The 12267-nt window shown below is 41.2% G+C and overlaps 1 non-coding gene and 1 pseudogene across 2 annotated transcripts; one reads left to right on the forward strand and one right to left on the reverse strand.

Moving 5' to 3' along the window:
* Positions 1-1957: 1957 nt before the first annotated feature.
* On the forward strand, positions 1958-4238 carry LOC149751362 (zinc finger BED domain-containing protein RICESLEEPER 2-like; annotated as a pseudogene). Its single transcript, XR_016398379.1, has 2 exons — positions 1958-4028; positions 4113-4238. The product of XR_016398379.1 is annotated as a zinc finger BED domain-containing protein RICESLEEPER 2-like (transcript).
* Positions 4239-10860: 6622 nt separating this feature from the next.
* On the reverse strand, positions 10861-10966 carry LOC120107977 (small nucleolar RNA R71). The gene has a single exon (XR_005509545.3). It is a non-coding gene; the product is annotated as a small nucleolar RNA R71 (small nucleolar RNA).
* Positions 10967-12267: the final 1301 nt, after the last annotated feature.

Below are 12267 nucleotides of genomic sequence, written 5' to 3' on the forward strand. Positions count from 1 at the left end.
AAAAACAATCAACAATTATAGTGTTCCTCTTAAAAAGATTGACCTGTTTGGATGCTAAATTCCTTTCTACAAGAAGAGCCTTCTATCTGCTCTTAACATAGCTATTTGCCATAGCTATTTGCTATTTCATCCGCGGTAGGCGGCACGGTGAAAAACTCTTGCATGTTATCTACTTTAGGTATCCAATTACCTTGAAATGTCTAGTGAGAGATGTACAGTTGTGAATGAAACGCAGTAGTGCTTTGTTACCCTGCACAAAATTTGCTTTGCTTGGGATGATTAGTAGCAGCATAAACAATAGATTCAAGAAATAGTTCCATCTATTTGTTTATTTCTGTTCAACTACTGCGGGCTTCCTTTGTTGTGCTAATTTTAAGCTTGTGTTATTTATAATAGTCCTAGATTTTTCAAGCTAATTCTAAAAGCAGTTATTTTCTTGATTGTCAAAGTTGTCTTTGCACCACTAACTGGTGATAAAAGGTTTAATCAATTTAGTTTCTTCCTTCCTTTCCTCTTTCAGATTTGAGAAAATAACCAACCATTTCATTTCATCAAATTGCATTCGACAAATTGATCGTTTAAATTCTCCTCATTCAGGATCATTTATTCTGAAAAGCAGAGCACAAGGATCAATTGGAGATGTCTCATGAAACTTTTGGGCTGGATCTCGCCAGTGTAGCAGCCGGGTTCGGGCTCGGACCCGTTAGGTGGGCCGGACGCGGGGCTCGAAGAGGGGAGGGGCATGGCGCTCTCCTATCCTCCCCACGGCCACATGAAGTTAGAGCGAGAGAAGGAGAGGGAGGGGACAGAGGAGGCGGCGGCGGCGGCGGCGGAGGTTTCCGGTGGTGCGGAAGGCACGCACACGTACAGGGGAGGGAGGAACCGGGGTGGTGGTGGCGGTGGTCTTCCAGAGAGAGAGGGGGTGGGGGTAGGGCTGTTAATGAGCCGAGCTGCTGGGGCTCGGCTCGTTAGTCAAACGAGCTCGAGCTCGAGCCTAATATGAGGCTCGTTTACATCCGAGCTCGAGCCCGAGCTCGAGCCCGAGCAGCTCACGAGCCCAAACGAGCTTGGGCCTTTAGCTATTTGCTGAATGCTGATTGATTAGTCTCCCATGGCCATGGGCCCACCCGGCCAGCCCACTCTCCAGCCGAACCAGCCCCCACCGTCCATCGACCCAGATCGTGATCACCACCTCATGTGTCTCCAGATCGGATGATTCGGATCAGCTCATGCGATGCCCATGCACTAGTCTCCTCCTGTGTCCTGTCTCCCTCTCGAGTCTCGGCCGCCTCTCCCACTCGACAGACGACAGTCGACTCCCAACTCCCAAGTCCCAGCCCTCCCCCGATTTCGGCCTCTCCCACTCGACTCCCAGCCCTCCCAGCCCTTCCGGCCTTCCCCTTCCGGCAATGACCCCCTTCCGGCCTTCCCCTTCCGGCGACGATCCCCTTCCGGCCTTCCCCTTCCGGTCTGCCTTCTCCTTCGAAGGCTTGAAGCTGAAGCCCCAGCCCCGCCGCGCTCCGCCTCCCTTCGCCCGCACGCCGCACCGCCGAACCCCTCCGGCCCCGGCCCTCCTTCTCCTCCGAACCCCTCCGGCCCTCCTTCTCCTCCGAACGACTCGATCAGTCGATCCCTCGACTTGCTCCTCCCGGATCTTCCCCGACTCCGAGTCTCCGACTTGCTGAGTTGCTGCAGCGCTGACCCCCGATCGGCGACCGGCCGACCCCGACTTGCTGGTGAGTTTCCTCTTCTCCCCTCCGAGTCTTTGCTCCTCAGTCCTCAACTCCTCAACCGTTCTGTTTCACTGTTTGATTTTATCTATTATTATTTCTTTATGAAAATTTGTTTGGGAGGAGGGCTGAATGTTATGCTTTCAAGTATTTAAATGAATTGGCATCTAAATTTGTTTGGTTTTGTTTTAGCCGCTTTGTATAATTGTATGGCAGTATGGCATGCTTATGTACTAAATATGTTATTTGATTGGTTGTTTATATTTTTCAAGAAATGTCAGATGGCCAACATGAATTCGATCAACATGCCTCTACAGCTTATAGTGCAAATGAACTTGTTGAATTGGAAAATATTATTGATAAAGATGATGCAATGGATGAAATGGAAAAAATGGGTACAGGACAATCTTCGGATGACCCAAATAGGAGGAAGAGATCTGAGGTGTGGACTGAATTTGATATCGTAACAGTAGATGGCAACACAAAGGCAAAATGCAATTATTGCAGTGCTAAATTGGTATGGAAGAAGGGGGGTGCCACAACTCATCTCAAAAGACATTTAAATGCTTGCATGCCTCGAAAACTTTCTAAGCCTAGCGAAGACAAAGAGTTAAAACAAAGCTTATTGTCGTTTGATGTTACTCAAGGTCATGCAATGCTAGCAACTTACAAGTATGACAAAGACAAGATAAGAGAGATTCTTGCAAAGATGTTTATAGTGCATGAGTATCCTTTTAGGATGGTGGAACATCAGTTCTTTGTTTTATTCTGTAAAGCTCTTAACCCAAAATTTGAGCTAATAAAGCGGGTTACTTTGAGAAATGACTGCATGAAAATGTTTGCAATTGAGAAGCAAAAGTTGAGGTCAATGTTAAGAAATGTTGATAGAATTAGCTTAACGACTGATCTATGGACCTCAAATCAAACAATAGGGTACATTTGTATCACTGGACATTTTTTAGATTCTGAATGGAAGTTGCAAAAGAGAATTTTAAATTTTTGTAGCTTGGCACCTCCCCACACGGGAATTGCTATTGCTGATTGTATTCTTCAGTGTCTAACTGAATGGGAGATTGAAGATAAGGTTTCCACTATTACGTTAGACAATGCATCTTCGAATGACACAGCAGTTAAAGTCTTGAGGGATAATTTTGCAATCAAAGGAAAGCTTTACTTCAGTGGAAAAATATTTCATATTCGTTGTTGTGCACATGTTTTGAACCTAATGGTACAAGATGGTTTAGCAGAAATACGGGATGTAATTGAGAATATCCGCGAAAGTGTGAAATATCTGAAGATGTCTCCTTCACGACTTCATAAGTTTACTGAAATTGTTAAACAGTTGAAGTTGTCAACCTCTAAAATTCTTCAACTTGATGTGCCTACTCGATGGAACTCAACATATGAAATGCTAGAGTCGGCATTGGAGTTCAAACCGGTGTTTCCAATGTACAAGGAAAGAGACTCCAACTATAAATGGTTACCATCCGAGGAGGACTGGATACGAGCTACAGAGGTTTCAAAATTTTTGGAAATTTTTAATGAAGTCACAGAAGTGTTCTCAGGACGTCAATATCCAACTTCAAATTTGTTCCTTAATGAAATTTGGAGAGTGAAGGAGAAATTAAATGATATGTCCTTTGATACTAGAGATTTTGTGGTGCGCATGACTCGAAGAATGAATGAAAAATTTGAGAAGTATTGGGGAGACTGTAACTTACTAATGGCAATTGGAGCAGTTTTGGATCCTCGCTATAAAATGCAGCTCATTGTATTTTGTTTTCCACAAATTTATGGTGAGGATGTTTTTCAACGCCATATTGATGATGTTCATGAAGCTTTAGATATGCTCTACAAGGAATATGTATCTTCAGATGGACAAATAGATGTTGATGCTAGCAATATCCCAAGTATCTCCTCCAAACTGCAAAAAAAAGAAGGGCTAATCATCGGTTTCATATGTGGGCTCAACAACATAGGAATGCTATTCCTTCAAACAAAACTGAGTTGGACATGTATCTAGAAGAAGATATTTTCAAGCCTAGTGATGAAGACTATGACAAGTTTGATGCTTTAAATTGGTGGAAAGCCAACACTTTAAAATTTCGCTATCTATCAAAAATGGCTCGGGACATACTATCCATTCCTATTACTACTGTTGCTTCAGAGGCTGCATTTAGTGCTGGAGGTAGAGTGCTTGATCAATATCGTAGCTCTTTGAAGCCTGAGACTGTACAAGCTTTGATTTGTACTGGAGATTGGTTGCTTCAAGAGCTTGGATTGGAGCAGTCATCAAATGTAAGTATCATTTATAGTATTTAATATATCTTTTAGTAGTTAGTTTTTCAATTTATAATTTTTGGTTTCTTGTTTAATTTGCAGGTTGATGAAGAGTTTACGCAATGGAACACCGAGACTGGTCTAAACGAGAGTACTTGAGAACTTGAGATTTATTATGTTTATTGTGTTTCTTGAACTCTTTTGTAGAACTTGATTTGTATGGGATGTTTTTTAGTTTGTTGAGGATGAACGATATTTTGTCATGTACTCATGTTAGATCTCCACCTTTAATGGGGAAAGTGTTATGGATCCATTTCCAAGCACTTCTTTGGTAGTGCACCCTCTTTTCCCTTTGGATACTTACAGGTAGAGAAACATGAGAAAGGTGGATCATTTTGAAAGCAATGTCAATTTCATGAAAGCAGAACCAGGATCATGAAAGCAATGTCAATTTCATCATATTGCAGAACCAGGATCATTTTGATATATAACAGTATCATGTAATTTTGATCTTAGGATGCCATGATGCTTGGTTTCCTATCTTATATATGCTATTGACATCATAAGAGAACCATGTATTCGTATATGGATGTGGGACATCAAGGGACAGGTTCTTGATGCACAGCTTTGATACTTCTGAAGCATCTAGATGGAGGTCAGCTCTCACCACTTTATACATGATTCATTAATCTATAACTTCTTGTCTTGACTTTTTTATTGTGAATCACACCATTAGATTATCTGGATGAAAAGTGCTGATTTCATTTAGTTCTATGAGCAATGCTGCCTGAATATCAGCCTTCTTTCCCATTAATGGAGTTTTTGTGTTTGGTAGAGAAGGCCGGTCTGATGCTGCAGCCCACCGATGACCCTTGTTATTTGGCTGAACTTGATGTTAGATTGTGTTTCATTTGCATATTTTGTTTTCCTGCTCTCATCTTTTTGTGTTTATCAAGTAGTCTGCTACTGTTGCATGCGTGGATCCCACCCAACTGACAATTTCAATGGATGCAAATATATTGGGATGAGGTTATTGTCAGGATTAAGGGAGATGGTTTGACACTTGAAAGATTATTCAGCTAAGCATGATAATGCCCATTTTTAATATAGCATGGGCCTGGCATTATCCCATCAAACAGATTATAGTGACAATGGAATCTTGTGCTCTAGTTCCATTTTAAAACGTGGTCATTTATGGCTAAAACTCACTGAAGCATCAATTATTTCTATGCTGTTTCAAGGAAACAAGAAACAGACCACCGAGCTCGTACCGAGCCCGAGCCCGAGCCCGAGCTCGGGCTCGTTCAGGAGCTCGTAATTGAAACGAGCTTTACGAGCTCGAGCCCAAGCCTTTGCTTTACCAAGCGAGCCCGAGCCCGAGCCCAATACAGAGCTCGTTACCGAGTCCGAGCCCGAGCCCGAGCCCGAGCCCGAGCTACTGTGAAACGAGCCGAGCCGAGCTTTCCCAGGCTCGGGCTCGGCTCGGCTCGTTAACAGCCCTACATGTGGGCAGCGGATTAAGATTACCCTTTCCCCTGAGTTTCCTCTTTGACCCGACCCTTAATCTAGTTTCTCCACCCAGAGCCCGTGAGGCATTGCTGGCGTTCTCTTCCCTTCAGATTATGTCCCTGACTAGGCTTCATTAATCTTGTGTGTGAAGGTTAACTCGGAGAGGACAACCATAAGGTCACTCATGGCACACTAATCAAGGTAAAATTCTAGTCTTCTAATTTTCAAATTTAATTTAATTATTAGGTCAGACTGTAGAAACCTAGAGCTAGAGTAGAGCTGAAGATTCGAACCTTAGAAATTTAGGCTAGATCCAAATTTTATCATGCTAATTATTGATTTATTGGGTACGTTAGGTGTATCTACGGACTAAGTCACCTCGTGAAGTCAGTCTTTGCTACCAATTGAGGTAAGGATCTCCGTGGACGATCACCTATATAGATGTAAATATTTTTATGTATATGCATGTCTATTATGTGCAGCTATTTTTGATGTTGCATGGATTATCACATTAATTATTTCACATGAAATATGATAATAAATTATGTTATAGAGTATAACTGACTTAGAGAATTGAGAATATTGCATAATTGTATAATTAGAAATAAATAGGCATCTAGACTAGTCGATCATGATAGAAGCGTGATGTGTATGATTTATCAAATTTGAGCTAAGATGTAGTACTATGATGTTGCCGACCATGGGCGCAAATGTGGAGTACGTTGGCCAGTTACAGACAAGGTCGTGGCCGTATCTGTTTCAATATCGGGGAAACCTGGTGTTTGGAGCTAGTTGGTCGGCGATAGAAATGTGGCATTTATGATTTGTTAGCTTTGGGCTGAGATATAGTATTATGATGTTGCTGACCACGGACGAAAATGTGGAGTATGTTGGCCCCTCACGAGCAACGTCGTGGCCGGAGCTTGTTCAATGTTGAGGAAACCTAGCGTTTAGAGCTAGCCAGTCGGTGATAGAAACGTGATGCATATGATTTGTTAGCTTTGGGCTGAGATGTAGTGCTACGTTGTTGCCTTCCATGAGCAAAAATGTGGAGTATGTTAGCTGGTCACGAGCAAGATCGTGACAATAGCTAGTTCAATGTCGAGATAACCTGGCATTTAGTGCTAGTGACGTATTTGATTTGTTAGCTTCAGACTGAGGTGTAGTACTATGATGTTGCCGATCGCAGATGGAAACATGGTGTATATTGGCCGGTCATGGGCGAGGTTGTGACTGTGGTTAGTCCAAATGCTGGGATGTTAACATTGCCGGATCCGACCTATGTTAATGAAGGATAAATATTTTAACTAAAATTACTATTGAATGGAATTGCGAGTCTGGTGATATATGATATGCATATCGGAGCTGCTATTTGGGAATATGATATATGCACTGGGGTTGCTATATTTGCAATATACGATGTACAAGTTGGAATTGTTATTTGATTTACTTAATGGATTTGGTAATTCAGCATTTATTTAACTATAGAATTATTGACATGTGAATTTTATAATAGCTATATTTTGATATCATTTTAATAAATATATACACTATCTAAAGGTTGTTATCTTACTCGTGATGTTGTGTATGCTGGAGGATTCTGACTAGGCTGTTAGCTCATATTATTATTATTTTATTTTTTTTTAAAGCTGCAAATGCCTAGCTCTATGGAGTCGATCCGATTTTTCAGAGAAAGTGTTAGAAGAATTTGTATCTGATTATAGATATATATGAACCCTATATTTTGGAGACTTATTCATCAAACCTTTTGTTTGTCTTGGTTACAAATCTATTATTATTAAGTAAATCGGTTCAGATCTGTAGGCCTTGCATATTTTCTAAAGCTATGCCCTAGAGAATATGCGGTTGTGTCACGTGTCAAGTGATAAGTGCTTAATAATTCATAATTTAGTTATCTTTCCATAGCACTTATCAATGTTCTTAAACTAATAAATACATATTTTACCATGAAATTGAATAAACATTGAAATAAATTTAAAATATGGTAATAAGTAAATAATTCTTTTCTTAAAACAGACTCTGAACTCGTCTCTCTCCTGGTTGCGATCTTTCATGAAAACGGGGGATTGGGTTGACCTGGTTTAGTAACCTGATGGAGTTGTAATCAAGCTAAGGCTATAATTAAATAGGTTTTGGTCCTGATTAGATAATTATTTTTGTATGAGAAAAAGGTTTGATTAATTTTTTTTATTAAGTCCCGGTCTTGTTTTTGGTCTTGTCGAGTCCGGTCTGAAGCAGTTTAGCAAGAAGTAAATTTAAATGACATTGGGCTCGAGAACAAGTTCAAGCAAATCAACGATCATGACCCACCTCAAATCTAAAGTCAATTCTTAACCAATTCCTTACCTGTCTTCGTATAAAATTTATAATTTTTAAAACTAAAAAAAATAAAAAATAATTAAATATCCACAGTAATTTCGGAAAAAAAAAATACTAGAATCACTGTTCATATGAACAGTGTTACAAAAAAATAATAATAATAATAAAAACTAATTCACTGTTTATCTTCTCCTACCCAGCACTGCAACAGGAGACTTCTTCCCCAAATCGGCCAGCCATTCTTCCATTCCTTCCCATCCGTCCGCGTATCATCCCGCGTGCCATCCCCGGGTATTCCGCCATCAGCCGGTGCAGCCAGCGACCACTCATCCGCGATCCTGGCCTTCCGTGATCAGCGACCCAGCCGCGTCGAAATCCCTGCATCCTCGCCTCCGCACTGCCATTCCGAGCGTCCGAGACAAGCTCCGCATCCTCCCAGCGTATCACGCCATGGATCCGACCACCTTATTCTTCCGCCCGTGACGCCTCCGACCCAGCAATCACCCAGCATCCAAGCATCTGCGTCGTCTCCCCTTCCGGATTGATCCCTAGCACCAAGCCGTGATCGGCTCCCAACAGCCGATAACCCAGCTCGGCATCCATCTCCAGCTCTGTCCCCATCTTCTCCGAGATCCAGACATTCCGCATCAGCCTCCCATCGATCCCGCGGCCATCTCGTCTTCTTCCATCCACCACCCGTCGATTCAGCGGCCAGCTCCATTTCCGGCAATCTACAGTCAATCTGGCGCTCCACGGGCCACGTATTCCTCCCAAGATCCAGCCATTTCCACGGATTGACGCCCTTCATCCTCTATAAAAGGAGGAGGGTGGCCATCGGCTGGAGGGGGGGAGCTCGGTTGAGAAAACAGGGGAGACCCCCTGTTTTGGTGAAAAGAAGAAGAAAACCGAGAGGGAAGAAGAGAAAAAGAAATAAAAAAAAGAGAGAAAGGAGGGGGAAAGAGAATAGTTTTGGATATTTTGGGAAAAATGGGAGGTGATCAATTTCATTTGAAGATGGGAGGTCGTCCGGAAGCCATGCTCGGCTAAACGTCTAGTCTAGGGCTGGATGAAGCCCTAGCAATGTTACAGGGCATTGTAGTTCTTATTTTCTTTATTATTTTGGGGCTTGTTTAAATTCTTATTATCAATGAAAAATCCTTTTATGATGTTTAAACTTTGAGCATGCTATTTATTATTAATGTTTGCTAAAGTAGTCTAAGATGATCCATGCCTAGGAAGATATGGTGTACTGCACCCTAGGTTAGCATAATTAGGTAGACACTTCTTTCTATACCGAAGATGGATTTTCTTAAAACTCTTTATGCTTTTATTTTAAAAGGCTTGTAGCCAATATTGCATGCCTCTCCAAAAGATAAAAAAAATAAAGAATACAAACCCTGATGCAATGCTATGTGGTGGACTCCAAATCCTAGATCCATTTATTCTGATAAATTCTAATTCGCACTTATAGTTTAATTTAGTTAAATCAAGTTAGCAAATTCTTCTTCTTGAGTTTTTTTTAAAAGAAAAATAACTTATTCTTCAATCCCTGTGGACCGACATCCGTAATCACTATCCTACAGGATACGTGCTATTGCGTGGTTTATTTTTGAAATTGAAATAACCGATCAATTTTTGGCGCCGTTGCCGGGGATTGCTAGCATAGTTATTTTTCCTATCATTAAAAAAAATTAGTTAATTAAAAAAAATCTTTCAAAAATATATATATATATATATCTAAAATAAAATAAAAAAATTATTTTCTATTATTGTTACTTTTTTTTAATCTCCTTTTTCTCTTCTACTATTTTTTTTTAATTTTTCTTTTGGTCTTATTTGATCAAGAATCGAAGAGGAGATCTGGGCTATCAAAAAGGAATGCTTTAGAGGTTTGCTTAAAAAATTTTAAATTGCTGGAAAAATTTTCTTTGGTAACCTCTAAATCTTTCTTATTTAAATTAATTATTAGCTTGAAATTTTGTGGTGATTGTTTGATTTTAATTTCAGCAGAAGTGTGAATGTATGTCTGATACACATACACCAACTAATCTGCACTTAGTAAGGGCAATCATCCCAACAAGATAAGAGCCGGATTTCATCACCGGACTCTTGCCCAACTTAGGTGAACTCAATCTCACCTAGTGTCACATTAATTAAAATCAATTAGACATTGGCTCCTAGGGACATTCGAGCTCAATAGGACGAAGATCACCGAAAGTTGCACCAATTTCGCTCTGTGGCTTAGTTGATGTCTAGGCAAGCTTTGTCCCTATAAGGAAGACAGTTCATCTGTTCGAGGCAAGTGGGTTTTAAGTGGGACCTTTGCGAACGCATCGTGACCCCTCCACTTACCTGGGAGCTTACCTGGTCAACTCGGTTCATTAGACCGGATTGGAGGCTTAGGTGCCCTCTTCAAACCAGTTAGGAGCTGTCTAGTGATTTTAGGACAAATACAAGGATTGATGTGTTTATCTTTTATTGCATGCTTGACTGATCAAGTACTAGTGTATGCAAGGGAGTCGTTCTATAGTACGTGACCTATTACCTTTTGACCTTTAAATAGAACGGACCCTTAGGAATATTCCAGCTGAGATCAGAACATTAGAATCATCCCCACCTCCTGAGATGGCTAAAGAACAACCCAAACTCCTGAGGGAGTACTTTACTCCCACCATTTACACTTTCCCATCTTGCATTCGATTACCTGAGGTAGCAGCTGTACAATACGAAATAAAGTCTAGTGTGATCCAAATGCTCCCATCTTTTTATGGGCTCACCAATGAAGACCCATATAAACATCTAGATGAATTCCTTGAGATTTGCACCACTGTCAAGATTTAGAACTTCACTGATGATGCTCTGAAACTTAGATTATTCCCCTTCTCCCTTAAAGATAGAGCCAAACAATGGCTGAGTTCTTTAGAAGCCAAATCGATTCGCTCTTTGGATCAAATGCAACAAGAATTCCTTAAAAAATACTTTTCCATAGGAAGAACGAACCAGTTTAGACGTGCCATTACAAGCTTCTTCCAAACCGAGGGAGAAGAATATCATGAAACTTGGAAGAGATTTCGAGACCTAATCCGTAAATGCCCTCATCATCAAATACCTAAGTGGCAGCTAGTGCAATGTTTCTATGACGGATTGACTGAATGAAACCGTCAGATGATCGATGCTGCATGCGGGGGGACTTTCATGCTTCAAAATGAGCATGAAGCATGGCAATTATTTGAAAATCTTAATGAAGACTCCCTCCACCATGCTTCTTGTTCTCGTCAAGCACCTCCGAGTTCTCAAAGAAAAGGGACCATTTGTGAAATAAGTCATTCCATGGACCTGTCTAGCAAGGTAGATGTGTTGTCCCATAAGATTGATCAATTGATGATAGGAGGACATATCGTTAGCTCTTCCCAAGCACAAGTGTGTGCTATCTGTTCTAGCCCATCGCACCCTATTCATGAGTGCCCCTCAGCACCCCAATTTCCCGAACTCGTGCAAGAACACATCAATGCTGCCCAAACACAGCCCAGACCAGGTAATGACCCATTTTCCAATACGTATAACCCGGGATGGCGGAATCATCCAAATTTTTCTTGGAGGCAGCAAGCTTCGAATAATGCCCAACCCTACTCCCCAAATTTTCAAAACTCTCAGAATTTTCAAACCCCACAAAATATTCATCCCTACCGTCCATCGACTCAATTTCAACACACTCCTCCTCCACCCCAAAGAAACACAGCCTTTGAGGAGAAAGTGTTGAATGCCCTTCAAGGTTTGGAAACCATTACACAATTAGTGCACTCTCACACGCAATCCATCGCCAAGCTAGAATCCCAAATGGGTCAACTAGCCAATGAATTAAACAAGCGAGAGGAAGGAAAGCTTCCAAGCCAACCATTAAGTAATCCTAGGGGACAATACATGGCTCAAGAAAATCAACTAAATGCAATTCATCATGAACAAGCCAATGCTTTGACTACCCTAAGGAGTGGACGTGTAGTAGACAATAAGATTGGGGAAGATAACAATAAGGAAGATGAAGAAGAGGATAGAAATATATCAAATGAAAATCTAAAACCTTCTTCTTCTTCTTCTTCAGCTAGTCCACCTTCTGCCAAAACTCACATCCCAAAGGCCCCATTTCCTGAAGCTCTTAATTCAATCGTCTCCCTTTGGCAAAAAGGGATCTTCACTAGAGGAGATGATGGAGGTTTTCAAACAAGTGAAGATCAACCTTCCACTTCTTGATGCTATTAGACAAGTTTTCTTCTATGCCAAATTTCTTAAAGACCTGTGCACCCAAAAGCGAAAATCTAGGACACATGTGCCTAGAAAGGTTTTCCTAACTAAACAAGTGAGTTCTATTCTCCAACACAACACCCCTCCGAAATTCAAAGATCCAGGTGCT

This window comes from Phoenix dactylifera, chromosome 14, assembly GCF_051530095.1.
Source record: "Phoenix dactylifera cultivar Ajwa chromosome 14, Ajwa_hap1_PhDact_Kaust_v1.1, whole genome shotgun sequence".
Lineage (NCBI taxonomy): Eukaryota > Viridiplantae > Streptophyta > Magnoliopsida > Arecales > Arecaceae > Phoenix > Phoenix dactylifera.